Genomic DNA, 21,302 nt, shown 5'->3' with positions numbered 1-21,302 from the left:
GATAGCTCTTTTGCACCACCTATTGACTTTTAAAAGATGACAGACAACTGGCAAAGATTAGGAAACTGAAAATCCAATAGGTGGCACCAGAGGGTTACCTTGCGTATGAATACATGAACAGTAACAACATACTGATGTACACAAGACTGAAGTTGGTTTCTTATCACCCAGCTTCTGAAGTTGGCTACATATTCGAGCATTTTTTTTAAAGAATTACTATACACAAATGTTAAATATTATGTGGGAACAAACATATTAAGAAAAGAAATAGTTTTTTGCACAAAAAAGTAAACAGAAACCTAGGAGCAGAAATATGACGTTAGCTTATGTTTACACGCCACCATTTCCGCATGGAATCTGCATGGAAATTTTGCATGTGTTTATTGCCTTATTGACTTCGTAGTCCCATTCACACTGCAGAATTTCCGCTGTGGACGTTCCGCAGCTGAAATTTTGCGTTCCGCAAAAATATAAGTTATGTTTTATATTTTTGCAGAATTTTGCTGCAGAAGCCCATTGAAGTGAATGGGGCTTCTTCTTTTCCCAAAATGCGGATTTCGTGTGAAATGTAACTAAAGCAATTAATTAAAAGCGCGTTTCTCCATGCTATGAGTATTTTTCGTAGAATAGATGGATTTACATAATGCGGAATTCCGCGGCCACGTTAATTTGGCTGGAATTCCTTATGGACTCTACATACCCAACTGTTTCAGCCATAAAAAGTGGCTTGGCAATAAAACAGGCCATCCTTGCCAGTAGCTTTCGTTTTGTGTTGGAATAGTAAGTAACTGGTGTTTGGGCTTTTGGCCACTGATCTCACACTACCAACATACAGAGAGGGATGTTTGCATAAAAATCTATTCCAGCCTGGCCTGGATATAAAGACTGGCATCCATTTTTTTTCCTTATTTGAATAAGTGATTTTGGGCCACTGATCTCACACTGCTATCACACAGAGAAGAGCACCCTGCATCACAATCACTCAAGTCCAGCTTGGTTTAAAGCACTTCTTGATACAAAAACTGACATCAAAAAGAGCAGACAGGGCCCTTTTTTATATTTGGATAACAAAATAATGTGTTCAAAGGGTTCAATGATTTTGAGCCACTAATCTCACACTGCTAACAAAAAGAAAGAGAGGGCCCATATAAAGACCAAACACACAAAAATGGGCAGACTGGCATGTTTTTTTATTTGAATAAGTAATTGGCATTTTCAAAGGGTTAAAAAAATACTCTGTGCCCCTGATCTTAAACGGCCAACATATAGAGAGGAATGCCCCACATTAAACACAATTGAATTGGCTAAACCTGACTGAGATCAATGCAGGGCTTTCCTCTTGTGTGTTGGCTGTGCAATAAAATAATAAAATGCCAGACTCCCCACTTTGATGCCAGTTTTTATACCCTATGGCTGAATTACACATGTACTTATTTTTATACGCATAGGCATTCACCTATACTTTCATTATTGTTGCTGCACAAGGTGGTTGTATCTATTAACCTGGTGGGCTAATGTGGGACCCAAATATGTGTCTGTGATGACAGTATAATAATATGACACTAATGTATAGATATATATCTGTGGTGTCCCAATACTGGAGTGCGTTCTGTAAGGTAAACATTACTTCAGATGCCTGCACTAGGCCCTGTTGCTCAGGTGATGCTTTAAAGGGGTTCTCCGGTGCTTACACATCTTATCCCCTATCCAAAGGATAGGGGATAAGATGCCTGATCGCGGGAGTCCCGCCGCTGGGGACCCCCGTGATCTTGCACGTGGCACCCTGTTTGTAATCAGTCCCCGGAGCGTGTTCACTCCGGGTCTGATTACAGGCAACCACCGGGCCGGCGGCGTGTGACGTCACGCCTCCGCCCCCGTGTGACGTCACGCTCCGCCCCTCAATGCAAGCCTACGGGAGGGGGCGTGATAACTGTCATGCCCCCTCCCGTAGGCTTGCATTGAGGGGCGGAGCGTGACGTCACACGGGGGCGGAGGCGTGATGTCACACGCCGTCGGCCCGGTGGTTGCCAGTAATCAGACCCGGAGAGAACGCGCTCCGGGGACTGATTATAAACGGGGTGGCGCGTGCAGGATCACGGGCATCCCCAGCGGCGGGACTCCCGCGATCAAGCATCTTATCCCCTATCCTTTGGATAGGGGATAAGATGTGTAAGCACCGGAGAACCCCTTTAATACTTATCATGATCTTTGCCTGTTAATTTATGTTGTTTTGCTCTGTACCTTTAAGAAATGTACAGGGTATCTGTAAGGAGGCTGGATGCAGAGCACCCATGTGACCCTGATTGCCCAACGTGAGGCCCCCCTAGCTAGGCCATACATAGTGTAGGGGGGGGAGGAGCTATTCAGTTTTTAAGTGTGCTGAGTGCAGAGCTCAGTGTGAGCTGCAGTGTGGAGAAGAGACAGCAGGAGTATGAGGTGATTCAAGGGAAGCCTAAAATAAATCTTTAAGCAAGCGACCATTCTGACACACATCAGAACCCTAGTCAGCATGGGAGGCCTCAGCATTAAGTCCAAAGTCCTAAGTAAAATATTACAATTCCCAGCAATTCTACAGGGCTCTGTAAGGTAACTCTGCATCTCCTCTACTCCAATCGGCACCGTGAGTATTGTAACATCTACTCCTGCCTCAGTAAAGATGGTTATCCGTAACCTGGCTTCAGTGTATTTATTATCCTGTGCCCTGCCCAGGAGAAGCTGTCATACCCCCAGACCATGTTGGTTAACGGTACCCTGGAGTTACGAAGTAATAAATCTATCCACCCCAAGCCACAATCTTGCACCATAGACAGAAAGACTAATGCGCCATCACATATCCATGTGTCTGTAAGTAGGAAATTGTATATACTTTACTAGATGTTTTCATCTATTGTGTCCTTTAGTCCTTTAGACTAAGTCCCCTGAGGATTCCACCGGTACAGGTTGACGAAATGCATAGGGAGGTCAGGAATTCCAGGGATGAATAGGGACAGGTTCAAGTGTAGGGCCGCCCTTATCAGGGTAAAGCACACTAGTCAAGAAGGGTGTACTAGGGTTGTTGAATAGGGTCTACAGCCTGTATAACCTTCAACCCTGCCACCTGTAGTTCAATTTTCTTTGATGGAGTGACATATTTTTCTTCTTTATTTGTTGATCTTTTATATTGGTAACCAAAAAACTTCATGTTTTATTATGTACTTCCTCAATTTTGGTTTACAATTATATTTCTGTGGAGGAGCTATACATCAGTTGGGAGATGGCATCCTGTATTTGCTCTTCATATCTGCAGTTTTCATACCCAGAACAGTTTCAAGGCAGGATGGACTGGGGCATCCTTCTTAGTGTGTTGGCAGTGTAAGATAAGTGGCTAAAGGTCATTTAAACCACTGAAATCAAATCACCAGAAACTTATTCAAATAGGCAAAACATGCCCATCTGCCCTCTTTAATGCTAGTCTTTATTTCCAGAACAGGTTTTGGCCAGGATGGACTCAATTGACTTTTATGTAACATAGTTCATAAGGTTGAAAAAAAAACAGAGTCCATCAAATTCAACCTATAACCCTAATGAGTCCCTACTGAGTTGATCCAGAGGAAGGCAAAAAACCCTCATACTAGGGTTAAGAATTCCTTCCTGACTCCAATATGGCAGTCAGAAAAAAATCCCTGGAACAATGTTCTGTCCCTATAAATCTAGTATCCATAACCAGCAATATTATTATTCTCCAAAAATGCAACCAGACCCCTTTTGAACTCTTTTACAGAGTTCACCATGACCACCTCCTCCGGGAGAGAATTCCACAGTCTGACTGCTCTTACAGTAAAGAACCCCCGTCTGTGCTGGTGTAGAGGATGCCCCCTTGTTATTGATACAGTCCTGGGTATAAATAGATCATGGGAGAGATCTCTGTACTGTCCCCTGATATATTTAAATATAGTTATTAGGTCTCCCCTAAGCCTTCTTTTTTCTAAAGCAAATAACCCCAATTCTGCTAATATTTCTGGGTACTGTAGTCTTCCATTCCCCGTATTACTCTGGTTGCCTGTCATTGAACCCTCTCCAGCTCCACTATATCTTTCTTGTACACTTGTGCCCAGTACTGTACACAGTATTCTATGTGTGGTCTGACTAGTGATTTGCACAGCGGTAGAATTATTTCCTTGTCCCTGCCCCTATTGATGCACCCCATGATTTTATTTGCCTTGGCAGCAGCTGCCCAACACTGGTCACTACAGCTAAATTTACTATTAACTAAGACTCCTAAATCCTTTTCCATGTCAGTCGTCCCAAGTGTGCTCCCATTTAATACATAATCCCAGCCCAGATTTTTCTCCATTACCTTACATTTATCAGTGTTGAATCTCATCTGCCACTTCCCAGCCCAAACCTCTCATCTATCCAGATCCATTTGTAACAGTGCACTGTCCTCTATAGTGTTTACCGCTTTACAGAGTTTAGTATCATCTGCAAAGATTGCTACTTTACTTTTCAACCCCTCTACAAGGTCATTAATAAATATATTAAATAGAACAGGACCCAAGACGGACTCCTGTGGTACCCCACTAGTAACAGTCACCCAATCAGAATAAGTGCCATTAATAATCACCCTCTGTTTCCTATCATTGAGCCAGTTACTTACCCACTTGCACACATTCTCCCCCAGCCCCATCCTTCTCATTTTATGCACCAACCTTTTATGTGGCACTGTATCAAATGCTTTGGAAAAATCCAGATATATGACATCCAGCGATTGCCCCTGGTCCAGTCTGGAGCTCACCTCCTCATAAAAGTTGATCAGGTTAGTTTGACAGGACCGAACCCTCATAAAGCCATGCTGATATGGGGTCATACATATATTTTTATTAAGATACTCCAGAACTGCATCCCTTAAAAAAAAAACTCAAACGATTTACATACAACGGAGGTTAAACTAACAGGTCTATAATTCCCCGGGTCACCTTTTGATCCCTTTTTAAATATTGGTCATTTGCCATGCGCCAGTCCTGGGGAACAGTCCCTGTTACTATAGATTCCCTGAATATTAAAAATAGGGGTCTGTCTATCACATTACTTAATTCCTTTAGAACACAGGGGTGAATGCCATCTGGACCTGGTGATTTGTTTATATTGATTTTTTGTAGGCGGCACTGTACTTCTTTCTGGGTTAGACAGGTGACCTGTACTGGGGAGTTTACCTTATCTCGCTGTATTTCACCTGGCATTTCATTTTCCTCGGTGAACACAGTTGTCAGGCCCAAGGCCTGATTATTAAAATCCTATATGTGTATTATAAATTATAACTGTGTGTGATGGATTGTCCAGGACATGGGTGAGAGGTCATTCGGACGGTGTGTCCTTTTGTGTACTGCATTTTATTGGGGGTCTGGCTGTTTGTTTACATCTCCTTTGAAGTCAAAGGCTTTTTTGAAGTCATGCACTCTTTTATATATTTTTGTACGTGTATGTCATTTGTTCCTGTATTTTTATATATTTCGCACTGTGATCAGATTAAATGTTTAATTAAAGGGGTATTCCAGGCAAAATCTTTTTTTTATATATCTACTGGCTCCGGAAAGTTAAACAGATTTGTAAATGACTTCTATTAAAAAATCTTAATCCTTCCAATAGTTATTAGCTTCTGAAGTTTTCTGTCTAACTGCTCAATGATGATGTCACGTCCCGGGAGCTGTGCATGATGGGAGAATATCCCTTGCATGATTGGAAAATATCCCCATAGGAGCTGGACAGCTCCCGGGACGTGAGTCATCAGAAAGCAGTTAGACAGAAAACAGCAACTCAACTTCAGAAGCTAATAACTATGGAAGGATTAAGATTTTTTAATAGAAGTAATTTACAAATCTGCTTAACTTTCCGGAGCCAGTTGATATATAAAAAAAAGTTTTTGCCTGGAATACCCCTTTAATCAGCTCTGGTCTTTGATCTCTAAATATATGAGCTCACCTTTCTGAAGGAGGCTCTGGTAAAACACGTTCATCTAAGGGTTAATTTGGTGACTTGCTGGGACTAGTAGTGGATACCCAGAGGTCTGGTGGCCTTAACCCTTGCACCATCACACTCTCTCTAGCGTCGTAGCTGGACCGATAGGGTGTGATCGTGACAAATGGTGGCAGCGTCGGGATATATTTAGAGATGTTTAGTGCTTGCTTGATTTTACCTGTAGGGAAATCTTAGCACTAAAAAGAAATTGCATACATATTCTTGTGTGTAAATTCCAAAGACAGAGCTCATTGCTGGTTAAAAAGACATACAAAAAGAGTGCAAGACAGTTCTGTCCTCCCCATCTCCTGTCTTACCTCCTCTGTCTCATCTCGGAAATATGGAGGCATATCGCAAGCAGTCCAAGCCTGCACTGGAGCTAATGTGCCAAGAAAAGAACATCCCTACTGCAGGAAAGAACAAGGAACAACTTATTGCTGATCTTGTGGAGTATGATGCCCGTATAGAAGAGCTGAGTGACATGAGACAAAGTCCTGCAGCTGGAACTGCCATCCAAGGACTGATATCTCCTGGGGAATACAACATTACTCCCCATCAGGACAGTACTCCACATGAGGCTTTGGACTCTTATATGGGGACCTTGGGAATGTGGATGCCAATATGAAACTACAACTGCTTCTCTAATACCAAACTGCAGAGAGAGAGGCATGAGCGGCAGAGAGAGAGGCACAAGCCGCAGAAAGAGAGGCCCAGCGAAGGCATGAACTGGAGGTTCTGAGGCTGAGAGGGGATGCTTCATCCGCACGGAGTGATGTGCAGGATCAAGGAGACCAAAAACCCCGCTTGGAACATTTCCCCATGTTGGAGAAAGATGGTGATCTGGATGTGTTCCTGAGGGGATTTGAAAAGGTTTGCCGGCAGTTCCATCTACCTAAGGAACAGTGGGGACGATATCTAACCCTACGGTTGTGAGGAAATGCTCTGGATTTGTTTGCTTCTCTTTCCACTGAGAGTGACCAGGACTATGAGGCAATAAAATCTGCCCTGCTCTGACTCCAGAGACTTTTAGGAAAAAGTTTCGGACTTTGCAACAAAGTGCCACAGAAAGCTGCACTCAACATGCAGGTCAGCTAAGGACTGCATTCAGGCTCTGGACTGGGGGCCTACAAGTCACTACCTATGAGGCCCTGGAGGACTTGATGGTCCTGGATCAGTTTCTCCAAACACGGAGCTTTGAAGCCAGAGAGTGGATTTTTGACCACAACACCAAGACAGCCATGGAAGCAGCAGAACTAGGAGATGACTTTGCCAACAACCGGGTGCCTGCAGCAAAGCGTGGATCTGCACAAGCTGGAGCAAGTACCTGTAGGGGAGCAACACAACCACAAAGCACCACCAGGTCAGCCGGGAAATTCTTGCCATCATTCCCAAAAGCAACAGGAGCCACATTGGGTCAGGAGGACACCCGCCGATGTTACAGATGCAACAATATTGGGCACCTGAGTACCACTTGCCCCAACAAAAAGAATTCTCCACCAGTAGCTGGAGGACACACAGCCGTTCTTCTGGTGTCTGGAGCGGTGGAGAAAAGAGTGGATAACCTGCAGAGTGTAACTGTGGGTGACAGTGGGTTTGCGAGATTCGGGAGCCTCTTTTACCTTGGTGCGGCCTGAAGTGGTTAATACAGAGGACATCATCCCTGGAAGAACCATGGCTTTAAAAGGAATTGGAGGTGTGCGGCCTGCTGTGCCCATGGCCCATGTGTACCTGGATTGGGGTACAGGCAAAGGTTTGCGGGAGGTGGGGGTCTCTGAGGACATCCCTGTTAATGTTCTGCTGGGGAATGATTTGGGTCAGAAGCTCTGTCATTATGCTCCAGAGGACACTACCTGCACACCGGATGGGCTAGGAGAGAGCCCTGTTCATTCTGAGGTACTGTGCGAGACTTTGGGAGACACTGCGAGATGTGGAAACTGGGAGGGAGTACAGGGGATTGATAAATGTTTACCTGTGACTGAACCAGTAATGTTTTCCAAAAGTGAAATGGGGTGTATTGTAACATGTGGTGACAATGCATTGCCAATGCCAAAACCTAGTGGAGATGGGCTAGGGGGAGGGGTTGGTGTGCCCCTGGTGACATTTAAGGATGAGGGACCAGCAGTGAGTGATATGTCCCAATCCTGTGAGCCTAAGGAGGAGGAGGGAAGGAATGATAGCCCTGTGTATGATGCCTGTAACATTGTTATGTCTGGAACTGAGGGAGAGGAATGTGGAGATGCTAGTTCGCCTGGGGGAAATGTGCTCCCTGATGCCCAAAGATGGGGGGAAGGAAATGAGCAATTCCGGGAAGCTCTGCGCAGTGCCCCCTCCCTTGAAGGGCTGAGACAACGTGCTGAACATACAGGTGTTGACACAGATGGGCATCGGGTATTTTGGGAAAATGATATCTTGTACTGGGAGTCCCTTTCCAAAGGCATGCTAGGGGCCCAGGAGAGAGAAAGGCAGTTAGTAGTTCCTAGGAAGTACAGGAAAGAGCTGCTGAGGTTGGCCCATGAGACCCCCCTGGCAGGACATTTGGGAGTGGCCTATGCGGTCATAGAGAAGGAATGTCTATCTGTGGTCTGGGCTTTGCAAAAATTACAGCCATACCTGTATGGCATGGATTTTACTGTCATAACTGATCACAACCCTCTACATTGGTTGGACAGAGTGTCCGGAAACAATGGCACCTTGAAACAAATGCTAAAAACATTTGTAGAATCAGAGGGCAGAGACTGGGAAAAGTATTTACCCCATCTGTTATTCGCTTACAGGGAGGTACCCCAAGAATCTACAGGTTCCCGGGTGCTCCGGAGTTTCCAGGTCGTTCCGGGCTCGGAGGTTAGTTCATAGTTTTCTCTCTCTGGTCCTTACACCTTCCAACATATCCCCCCCCCCCCCCTCCATCCTCTATCCTTACCCCACACTCCTTCTTTCCTCCCACCCTTGGGGTCATTGTCCTGTTGAAAAATAAATGATGGTCCAACTAAATGCAAACTGGATGGAATAGCATGCCACTGCAAGATTCTGTGGTAGCCATGCTTGTTCAGTATGCCTTCAATTTTGAATAAATCCCCAACAGTGTCACCAGCAAAGCACCCCCACACCATCACGCCTCCCCCTCCATGCTTCACAGTGGGAACCAGGCATGTAGAGTCCATCCGTTCACCTTTTCTGCGTTGCACAAAGGCACGGTGGTTGGAACCAAAGATCTCACATTTGGACTCATCAGACCAAAGCACAGATTTCCACTGGTCTAATGTCCATTCCTTGTGTTCTTTAGCCCAAACAAGTCTCTTCTGCTTGTTGCCTGTCCTTAGCAGTGGTTTCCTAGCAGCTATTCTACCATGAAGGCCTGATTCACACAGTCTCCTCTTAACAGTTGTTCTAGAGATGTGTCTGCTGCTAGAACTCTGTGTGGCATTGACCTGGTCTCTAATCTGAGCTGCTGTTAACCTGCGATTTCTGAGGCTGGTGACTCGGATGAACTTATCCTCCGCAGCAGAGGTGACTCTTGGTCTTCCTTTCCTGGAGTGGTCCGCATGTGAGCCAGTTTCTTTGTAGGTCTTGATGGTTTTGGTGACTGCACTTGGGGACACCTTCCACCTAGAATATGACATATATTCAGTTGTTTCACACTTTTTTGTTATGTCTATAATTCCACATGTGTTAATTCATAGTTTTGATGCCTTCAGTGTGAATCTACAATTTTCATAGTCATGAAAATAAAGAAAACTCTTTGGTCTGTACTGTATGCCGCTAAGACACTTAAGGTATATGTTTTGTTAGAGGGGTGGGAACCAGGGGGACACGCGTTTAGTGACTAAAGGAAAATAAATAATAAATAATATTGATAAACTAAGGGAAATATAAAGAGTAATATTAATGAAGAAACAAATCTAGGGGAAAGGACGGGTGTCCTCCTGCTTCCTACCTGTCCGGAAGACACATGTAATGGGAGGGGAGGGGGAGGGAAGGGGTGGAGAGGAAAAAAAAAATATATATATATATATATGTATTAATAATGTAGATTGCAAAATGTTATTTTTTATATTGGAAAATAAATAACAATTTTAAAACAAAAAAGTAAAGAACATTTTGGGGTTAGTTTTACTCTCTTTGGCAATGAGTCTTTCTGTCTCTATTTTTGCGTTTTTTATCTGTTTTTTTTTTACAAATTTTACATTTTTTTCTATAGCTTTTTAATGCTTCCTCACTGCTGTCCTGTTTTAGTAGTTTAAATGCTTTATTTTTTTCATTTATTGCCCCCTTAACATTTTTGTTCATCCATATTGATTTTCTTTTATTTCCGACCCTTTATTCCCATAATCTTACAGTGAGAATTTAAGATATTTTTAAAAGTCTCCCATTTAGTGTCAGTATTGTTCTTTTTGAGGACATTATCACATTTTATATTGTTAAGAGCTTCTCTGAGTTGATCGAACTTTGCCTTCCTAAAGTTCATTGTTTTTGTGGCCCCTCGAGAGATTCCCTTATTGAAGAACAAGTTATAATGCATTATATTATGATCACTATTTCCTAGGCATCCTTGTACTTGCACATTAGTTACTCTAATGTAAGTAATATGTGGGGTGTCCTTTTCTGTAGTGGCAGTGTGAGATAAGCGGCCTGGTAAAACTTGACCTTTATTTCTTATATAAGGAGACACCCTACATATAAGGCGTGGGGGGCGTACAGGTACTAGGTACAAGTACTGGAAGGTAAAGATTTTTTAATAGAAGTAATTCACAAATCTGTTTAACTTTCTGGAGCCAGTTGATATGAAAAAAATTGTTTTCCACCAGAGCACCCCTTTAAGTACCAGAGGACGAGGGTGTCCTTGTATGCCCTGCGTCCTTAACACGTTAATGTATTGTTTACTGTTGTTTTTTACTTAACCCCTTGGGAACAAAGCCCATTTTGACCTTAAGGACGAGACCAATTTTCGTTTATGCACTTTAGTTGTTTCCTCCTCCCCTTCAAAAAATCCTAACACTCTCAATTTTGCACCTAAAGACCCATATAAGGGCTTGTTTTTTGTGTCACCATTTGTACTTTGAAATAACATCACTTATTTTATAACATAATCTGTGGCAAAACAAAAAAAAACTTTTTTGTTGGGTCAAATAAAAAAAAAGCCATTTTGTAACTTTTGGGGGATTCTGTTTCTACGCAGTGCACTTTTCATAAAAATGACACCTTGGGGGAGATTTATCAAAACATGTGCAAAGGAAGAGTTGCCCAGTTGCCCATAGCGACCAATCAGATTGCTTCTTTCATTTTGCAGAGGCCTTGTTAAAAATGAAAGAAGCAATCTGATTGGTTGCTATGGGCAACTTGGCAACTTTTCCTCTGGACAGGTTTTGATAAATCTCCCCACTTATCTTTATTCTGTAGGTCCATACAGTCACAAGTATACCCAATTTATATAGGTTTTATTTTATTTTGCTACTTAAAAAAAAATTATAACTATATGCACCAAATTAGTATGTTTAAAACTGTAATCTTCTGACCCCCTATAACTTTATTTTCTGCATATGGGGCTATATAAGGGCTAATTTTTTGTGTCGTGGTCTGTAGTTTTTATTGGTACCATTTTTGTTTTGATGGGACTTTTTGATCGCTTTTTATAATTTTTTTACAGTATACAAAGTGACCAAAAATGCCCAATTTTGGACTTTGGTATTTTTTTACATGTACGCCATCGACCGTGCAGTTGCTGGAAGTTGGAGTTTTGCAGAAGGCTGTCCGGGCATGCTGGGAGTTGGAGTTTTGCAACAGCTGGATACACACTTGTTTGGGAAACACTGATCTAGTGCACTACTTCATCTAGTTAGCAAGAGGAGAAAGCACAGGTAAGCGATTATACAGAGTCATCACGTTTATCTCAAAACACTTTGGTCAAAGCTGAAAGTCCAATTTTGCTTGCAGTATGAGGCGCTCCACCTATTATAATAAGCTTTACTTCTCTTGAAGGGAATGTATAACCTTTTTTTCCAGAACATAATTATTATTTACACCTTGCTGCTTTAAAGGGGTATTCAAGGATTTTTTTTTATTTGACTATGCTACAGAGGCTGTAAAGTTAGTGTAGTTCATAATATAGTGTCTGTACCTGTGTGTGACGGTTTTCTTACAATTCTTCTGTGATTTTCACTCCAATATTTATTTTTAACAGCATACAAAATGACTGTTGTCTCAGATTTTTCCCAGCTTGCAATGCGGCTGAGACCTGACTCACTAGTAAGCTGATGACAGGGAGCCTGTCTGCTTCAATGGGTGGAGGGATCGCTTGTTGCAAGAGAGATCAATCTGCAACTAATGCAACAGCTGTAGGCATCCTGATTGAAAACCACAGGCCTTTTGAATGGATGCAGCTCATTTATGTTTCAATGGGTGGGGTGGCTGATGTGTGGGAGGAAGGAAGATGGAATTGTGGGATTTGTAGTAAAAAAAGAAAAATCAAACAGGAAAAACCAGTTTACAAGAAGCTAGCCACAGTGTTATGGTAATCTCATGACATAGCCATTTAGCCCCAAGACAAGAGTAGATCCTTCCTAAGCATGTCCATTACTGTCTGGCAGGTACGTACTAAAATCACCTTATGGTGGATAACCCCTTTAAAAGCATTTAGAGCTATGCTTTATAGCAGCCGTATGGATCCTGAGAACCTGAGATTTTTGACTTCTATGGAAGAGTGTTCTAGCCATGCTCTAGGGCTAAGACAATCTAACAATGTGCCAGATTTAACAAAGTGGTTCATGCTGTTTGATGCATTGGTGCATTTTTACACTGCCTATTAGTTAACTTTATTTGCTCCAAAATCTTGTGCCCATAGAAACCAATCAGATCACTTCTTTCATTTTTAAAAAGGTTTCTGAAACATGAAAACCTAAAAACACAAAGCAGAGGCGCTCCCTGTGGAGGATCACACATGCTAATGTCGGGCAGGGATGGGGAAACAGATGGTCTCTTACCCGCTCTGGTTGTGTAATGGCATACACAATAATGGTTAGCGTGTGTTCAGTAGGGGATCAGGTTATCTGTCTGCAGCCATCACATAAAAACTTGTACAATCGAGTGAACCTCGTAGGTGGCAGGGATTTGTCTGGTGCTGACAGGATTAACCTCTTCAGGACACAGGGCGTATGGATACGCCCTGCATTCCGAGTCCTTAAGGACCGAGGGCGTATTCATACGCCCGTGGGAAATCCGGTCCCCACCGCTAGCCGGTTGGGGACCGTAGCCGGATGCCTGCTGAAATCATTCAGCAGGCACCCTGGCACATCGCCCAGGGGGGTCCTGAGACCCCCCCATGTCGGCGATCGGAGAAAATTGCATGTCAATTCAGACATGCGATTTTCTCCAATTCCGGGCTGATCGGGTCTCTGGTGACCCGATCACCCGGAAAATAGGGCTGATCGGAGTTGTCAGCAACAGCCACGATCAGCCTATAGGATAGGAGTGAGGTTGCAAAGCTGCGATCTACTCCTATCCCCTGCCATTACTCAGAACGGAGTTCTGACCAATGGCAGCGCAGGACAGGGGGTTGCCATGGCAACCCCCCGTTCTGCCCGCCCCTGGATGTCGAGGGGCTCTGGGAAGATGATGGAGGCCGTACCTGCAGGAGAAGATGCCTGGGGACCTGGGATCTTCGCTGGAGTCTGCAGGATCCTGATCAGGTAGGGAATCGACAGTGGGGGAGGGGAATTGAAAGTGAAAGTAAATCGATCTTCACTGCGGCAACCACTAGGGGGGCCAAACTGCAACTCCCAGCATGCCCAGACAGCCAAAGTCTGGGCATGCTGGGAGTTGTAGTTTTGCAACATCTGGAGGGTCACAGTTTGGAGACCACTGTTACAGTGGTGCCCAAACAGTAGCCCTCCAGATGTTGCCAAACTACAACTCTCAGCATGCCTTGACTGTCCAGGAATGCTGGGAGTTGTAGTTCTGTAACATCTGTCCCTTCAGATTTAGCAATTTTCATGACATTTTTGAAAATTGCTGCTCTACTTTGAAGCCATCTAATTTTTTCAAAAAGCAAAAATATGTCCATTTTATGATGCCAACATAAAGTGGACATATTGTGTTTGTGAAGAAAAATAAAACATTTTTGGAATATCCATTTTCCTTACAATTAGAGAGCTTCAAAGTTAGAAAAATGCAAAATTTTCAAAATTTTCATGAAATTTTGGGATTTTCACCAAAAAAGGATACAATTAACGCCGAAAATTTACCACCAATATAAAGTAGAATATGTCACGAAAAAACAATCTCAGAATCAGAATATTCGGTAAAAGCGTTTTCGCGTTATTAATTCGTAAAGTGACGGTGGTCATAATTGCAAAAAAGGGCTCAGTCCTTAAGGGGAAAAAGGGCTGCGTCCTTAAGGGGTTAAAGAGGCTTTAGGTTGGCAGGTTCAGGTAAAAAAAAAAAAGCTTTATTCAGCTAGGATGCAACGCGTTTCACTGCGCAAGCGCAGCTTCCTCAGGCATGGGGTAAAAAAAAGTTAAAAAAGTAAAAAAAAAATAAAAGTGATTTAACCCCTTCTCTAATAAAAGTTTGAATCATCCCCTCTTTTCCCATTTAAAAAAAAGTATGTAAACAAAAATAAACATAAACATATGTGGTATCACCGCGTGCTTTAGCGTCCAAACTTTAAAACTATAATGTTAATTAAACCAAACGGTCAATGGTGTATATGTAAAAAAAAGTCCAAAATTGCGTATTTTTGGTCATTTTGTATACCCTAAAAAAATGTACAGTGGTCCCTCAAGTTACAATATTAACTGGTTCCAGGATGACCATTGTATGTTGAAACCATTGTATGTTGACACCATAACTTTATGGAAACCTGGTAATTGGTTCTGAAGCCACCAAAATGTCATCCAAAAATAGGAAAATGTGAGGATTAAAGAAACATAGGTAGATAACTAATACAGATAAAGCAAATCCTTACACATAAAAGTAAGAAAGATCTGCTGGGAGCTGTAAATCACTGTCTATGTAGAGGACAGGAGCTTCTTCAGGGTCCTGTACACAATGTCCTAAAAATGTTAAATTGAGCCGCCTTTACTTGGTGGTCCAATAGAGCATCTAACAATGGCACAGGTAAAGAGTAGTAGAGAAAATATAATTCCTCCATGTACTGTAGGGGGCGCTACTAGAAAGCCAGTCAGTGCATACACTTCAATAATACAGGGGTTTTAAAAGTGAATGCCCATTCTGATTGGTCAGTTCTTACAGCCATTGGCATGTTTTGCAGCTCCATAGCATTGTATGTTGACTCTGGTTTCAAGTTACAATGGTCCATAAAAGACCATTGTATGTTGAAACTATTGTATGTTGAGGCCATTGTAAGTTGAGGGATCACTGTATTAAAAAGCGATCAAAAAGTCCCATCAAAACAAAAATGGTACTAATAAAAACTAATAAAAATGAAATTAGCCCTTACACTTCCCCATACATACTGAAAAATAAAAAAGTTATAGGGGTCAGAAGATGCCAATTTTAAACATACAAATTTAGCTGCATGTAGTTATACTGTAATTTTTTTAAGTAGTATAATAAAATAAAACCTACTTAAATTGGTTGTTAGAGATGAGCAAAGTTGCAGCCGGAACACAGACAAACTCACCACTGCTCGCTGCCAGGGAGCAGTGGTGAGTTTGTCTGTGTCCCGGCTGCAATCTGAGATTTAGGACTCTAGCATGAGTCAGAAATCTATAAAAAAAGGACTGGTAGGGAGACCCCTGGTGGACATTTTTTCAAAGTGGAAAATTAAATAGAAAGAAGCATATTTTTTAATAACATGCTATTGGAAGGTTATTCTGCATACATTAATCTATAATTTATCAAAAGTTTTTTGATGAAAGGTACCATTTAAGTACTGAGAAAAGTGATGAAACAAGCTTTGATGAAAGTACAGTTGCAAGACATTTTCGTGAATCTATACATTCTATTACCACTCCTAAATGGTTAATTTTAGAAGAGGTTCCCGTACAAGCCAATGAGAACCTAACAAAAAAAAAAAGACGTCTTTTACAAAGAGAATGTTATTGGATTACTGAATTAAATTCCGTCGTTCCATATGGTCTCAATGAGATATGTAGTTTTAAAGTATTCTTATAATATACTATTTAAAATATTAATTTTTTCAAAAAAAAAAGTTTTGCATGCGGTTTTTTAAAATAACGCTTTATCTATCTGAATAAGTACTTACCGTGTATCTCTATATAATCCTCCCTCCCTCCACACCTGGTACGCATGACTAAGGGGGCACACCCCTGAAACGCCGTCGCATCCAAGGTGTTGAGCAGACGGAAGATCTGAGCTCTGTGCAGTGGCGGATCCAGGGGGGGGGCAACGGGGCAATTGCCCCCCCCCCCCCCCCCGAGATTGCTGCCCCCCGCCCCCTAGAATGGTGGAGCCGAAGCTGTAAGCTTCCGCTCCACCATTCACTAACCCTGGCTGTCACACGCTTTGAGTACACAGCGTGTGAGCTGCGGGGACGCGATCCTCTGCAGGCCGGCGTGATGACGTCACATCATCGCGCCGGCGCCCGGAAATCCCGTCCCCGAGGCCGGCATACTGTAAGTATTTAGAGTATGCTCAGGGCCCAGGGGATTTGGGGGTCCAAATATGTGCCACTGTTAAGGGCACTGTATTGGAGGGGGAGGGGGATTTAAAAACTTAGGGGGGGGGAAGAGAAAGGGGAATTCTTAATGTGAGGTGCTGCAGGGCAAAGCACTGGGGGCACTATATGTTAAGAGCACATGACAGGGGGGCCCCCTGTGCTGTGCCCCTCACATATAATGCCCCCTGTGCTGTGCCCCTCACATATAATGCCCCCTGTGCTGTGCCCACACATATAAATTATATGTGTGGGGGGCACAGCACAGGGGGTATTATATGTGTGGGGCACAGCACAGGGGGTATTATATGTGTGGGGCACAGCACCGGGGGCATTATATGATATAATGCCCCCTGTGCTGTGCCCCACACATAATTCCCCCTGTGCTGTGCCCCACACATATAATGCCCCCTGTGCTGTGCCCCACACATATAATGCCCCCTGTGCTGTGCCCCACACATAATTCCCCCTGTGCTGTGCCCCACACATATAATGCCCCCTGTGCCCCACACATAATGCCCCCTGTGCTGTGCCCACACATATAAATTATATGTGTGGGGGGCACAACACGGGGGGTATTATATGTGTGGGGCACAGCACAGGGGGTATTATATGTGTGGGGCACAGCACAGGGGGCATTATATGATATAATGCCCCCTGTGCTGTGCCCCACACATAATTCCCCCTGTGCTGTGCCCCACACATATAATACCCCCTGTGCTGTGCCCCACACATATAATGCCCCCTGTGCTGTGCCCCACACATAATGTCCCCTGTGCTGTTCCCCTCACATATAATGCCCGTGCTGTGCCCCACACATAAAATGCCCCTTGTTCTGTGCCCATCACATATAATGCCCCCTGTGCTGTGCCCCACACATATAATGCCCCCTGTGCTCCTCACAAATAATGCCCCCATCATGCGCCCCTCATATATAATGCCCCCATCCTGTGCCCCTCATATATAATGCGCCATCATGTGCCCCTCACATATAATGCCCCCTGTCCTGTGCCCCTCCCATATAATGCTCCTGTCATGTGCCCCAAACATATAATGCCCCCTGTCCTGTGCCCCTCACATATAATTCCCCCTGGCTGGACAGGACAGGGGGCATTATATGTGAGGGGCGCATGATGGGGGCATTATATGTGAGGGGCAAAGAACGGGGACATTATATGTGAAGGGCACAGCACGGGGCATTATATATGAGGGGTGCATGATGGGGGCATTATATGTGAGGGGCAAAGAACGGGGGCATTATATGTGAAGGGCACAGCACAGGGGGCATTATATGTGTGGGGCATATGACAGGAGCATTATATGTGAGGGGCACAGCATGGGGGGCATTATATGTGAGGGGCACAGCACAGGGGGCATTATATGTGAGGGGAACAGCACAGGGGACATTATATGTGAGGGGCACAGCACGGGGGCATTATATGTGAGGGGCACAGCACAGGGGGCATTATATGTGAGGGACGCATGATGGGGGCATTATATGTGAGGGGCAAAGAACGGGGAATTATATGTGAAGGGCACAGCACAGGGGGCAATATATGTTAGGGGCACAGGGCATTATTATGTGGGGGGAACAGGACGGGTCATAATTATTACATGTAGGGGCACAAGATGGGGCATTATTACTATATGTGAAGGCACAGAGTGTTCTGCATTTCAGAAATATATTGTAGATTATGAGGAATTTCTGGGGTACGTTTTTTTATGGGCCACAATACATTTGGATATTTTATTCAGAGGGTGCACTGCACAGCAAGTTATATTCAGAGAGTGCAGTGTGTGGTAGTATTAAATTTAGAGGGTACAGTGTGTGGTAGTATTATATTCAGAGAGTGCAGTGTGTGGTAGTATTATATACAGAGGGTACAGTGTGTGGTAGTATTATATTCAGAGAGTGCAGTGTGTGGTAGTATTAAATTTAGAGGGCACAGTGTGTGGTAGTATTATATTCAGAGAGTGCAGTGTGTGGTAGTATTATATTCAGAGAGTGCAGTGTGTGGTAGTATCATATACAGAGGGTACAGTGTGTTGTAGTATTCTATTCAGAGAGTGCAGTGTGTGGTAGTATTACATTTAGAGGGCACAGTGTGTGGTAGTATTATATTCAGAGAGTGCAGTGTGTGGTAGTATTATATTCAGAGAGTGCAGTGTTTGGTAGTATTATATACAGAGGGTACAGTGTGTGGTAGTATTCTATTCAGAGAGTGCAGTGTGTGGTAGTATTAAATTTAGAGGGCACAGTGTGTGGTAGTATTATATTTAGAGAATGCAGTGTGTGGTAGTATTCTATTCAGAGAGTGCAGTGTGTGGTAGTATTAAATTTAGAGGGCACAGTGTGGTAGTATTATATTCAGAGAGTGCAGTGTGTGGTAGTATTATATTCAGAGAGTGCAGTGTTTGCTAGTATTAAATTTAGAAGGCACAGTGTGTGGTAGTGTTATATTCAGAGGGCACAGTGTGTGATAGTATTATATTCAGAGAGTGCAGTGTTTGCTAGTATTAAATTTAGAGGGCACAGTGTGTGGTAGTATTATATTCAGAGGGTACGGTGTGTGATAGTATTATATTCAGAGGGTACGGTGTGTGGCGGTATTATATTCAGAGGGTACAGTGTGTTGTACATTCAGAAGGTACAGTGTGTCAGAATTATATTCAGAAGGTATGTGCCAGTATTATATTCGAAGAATACAGTGTTTGGCAGTATTATAATAATTATTGTTTTCCTATAGAGGATCAGAATCCGCTGTCATAGTGAGGAGACGTCTGGGCATCAAGTTCTGCAGAGAGAGCATTTAGCTGGAACAAGTCCCGTGGTATGTACCATCTGAATTAGATAAGGAAAGACTATAGAGAAGACATCACCTGTAGTCACTGATATCATTCTGTATCCTCCTGTGTGTGTCCCATCAGAGATGTAGTCACTGAAGAAGTTCTGCAGTAATGATGGGTGAAACAACAACTCCCAGCATCCCCTTACCACTACTTAGGTCATACTGGGAGCTGTAGTTTTAAATGGTAAAAACTTCTTTAGCACTTTCCCATTCTGTGGCAATTGGTATATTTGATAATTATTCTGACATGTGAACACGGCCTAAGAGTCTTAAACAAGGTTAGGACTGTATGATACATTTAATAATATTGTAAGTTCCGTAAGCAACACCTTGTTTTCTGTCCGCAAACACAAAATACTCTAATAGTGCCCCTCCCGAGACTCGACTCTGGATCCGCCCCTGGCTCTGTGTCTGTTACAAGCTTTGCTCCACTTTGTTAAGAAGATTTATTCTCTCAAGAAAAAGAAAATAAATCCCGAAAAGTTTGAAAACGATCGGTCTAATCGTGAGTTACTACCCTTCTGGGTCTTCAATCATGGACATTGTTTAATCCATTGTCTAGCCCACTGTGTGTACTACAAGTGTTTCAGGGGGAGGCGTGGAGCTCCCATGTGGGACATTGCATTCATTTGCTGAATACTGCAGACCAGTTTTTGTGTTTTATAGTTGCAAGTATTTCCACACCAATCTGCATTTAAAATGTCTTTCGGAGATCTAAGCCAGATTACAGACAACAGAGCAGAAGTATTTTCCTTCTCTGAGACTGAGAGGGTTAACATTCTCTCACAGGCGACTGACACCGGATTCTCATTTGCTACTCTACGTGAGCAATGTAAGATTGATTATGAAAAATGTCTAGAAATGCTATCTAAGAAAGAGTTAAATCTCTCCTTTCATGCCTCTACTCTTACTGAGTATTTAAAGATAAAACGCATACCATGAGGTCTGAGGTGTAAACTGGTGCCTAATATGTTACACGACGATGCCGTTTTCCATCAAAAATGGTGTGGAAATACTTGCAACTATAAAACACACAAAATGTTCGCATATGCAAATTTTCGCATACGCAAATTTCCGCATATGCGAATTTTCGTATATGCGAAAATAAAACGCGGATATGCGAATTTGGCGAATATATGACGAATATTCGTCCATATATTCGCGAAATATCGCAAATTCCAATGTGGCCTATGCCACTCAACACTATTGCTCATTTCGGTTCCAGGTTGGAGAAATGTATGATGCTTTGTCTGACATTTCAAGAGATAACTGTAATCTCCATTTATTTGTTTTTGCATTTTTCCATTTTAAGCCCTGTTCAGAGTTTGGTTACAGAGGTTGGTTACAGAGTTTGGTTTTCTTGTATCCGTTTTTATGAAGTTTCATGTATTATATTTCTGTTTACTACTGGGTCAGCATCCTGATCACATGCCCGCTGGCCAGTGTGCCCGCTGGCCAGTAGTTTATTTGGTTTTATTATTCATGGCTTCTACTTTTGTAGAGTGGTGTGTCCAGTTTGTTTGTTCTGTGTCCCAGTATGAACAGTGTCCTATGTTACCTGTTCAGTTTAGTGTTTTAGCTCTCAGTTCTTCCGTCCATCCCCTGCATTTCCTGGATTCTGCTGTTGCATACATAGTCTTGTTCATTTTATCATGTCTGCCGTTTATCTGATGTTTGGTATATGAACTGTTTGTTAATTCACTATATTTTGCCCTGTTTGTGTGTATTTGTATCCTGTCTGGTAAATCTGGTTGTCTGGTAGTTTTCTGTTTCTGTTTCTGGCCTGTGGCCGACTATGTAAATTATTTGTTTTTATGCCACTGCAC

The 21,302-nt window shown here is 43.0% G+C and overlaps 1 protein-coding gene across 5 annotated transcripts in view; it reads left to right on the top strand.

Moving 5' to 3' along the window:
• EPS8L3 (EPS8 like 3) overlaps window positions 1-21,302 on the top strand; it is a 252,151-nt gene that overhangs the window by 135,947 nt on the left and 94,902 nt on the right. Inside the window, exons 1-3 of one of the 5 annotated variants that reach the window (XM_056557899.1) lie at window positions 9,151-9,554; window positions 11,711-11,849; window positions 19,375-19,458. The exons of 2 other annotated variants lie outside the window; for them this stretch is intronic. The gene's annotated coding sequence lies outside the window, so the exon portion shown is untranslated. Of the gene's footprint in view, window positions 1-9,150; window positions 9,555-11,344; window positions 11,388-11,657; window positions 11,850-19,374; window positions 19,459-21,302 lie in introns of those variants that run through there. 2 more of the 5 variants (XM_056557900.1, XM_056557898.1) reach the window with 2 other exon arrangements.

The sequence above is a fragment of the Hyla sarda genome, chromosome 2 (genome assembly GCF_029499605.1).
Source record: "Hyla sarda isolate aHylSar1 chromosome 2, aHylSar1.hap1, whole genome shotgun sequence".
NCBI lineage: Eukaryota > Metazoa > Chordata > Amphibia > Anura > Hylidae > Hyla > Hyla sarda.
The sequence above is the reverse complement of the archived record's forward strand: the minus strand, read 5'-3'. Positions and strand labels throughout refer to the sequence as shown.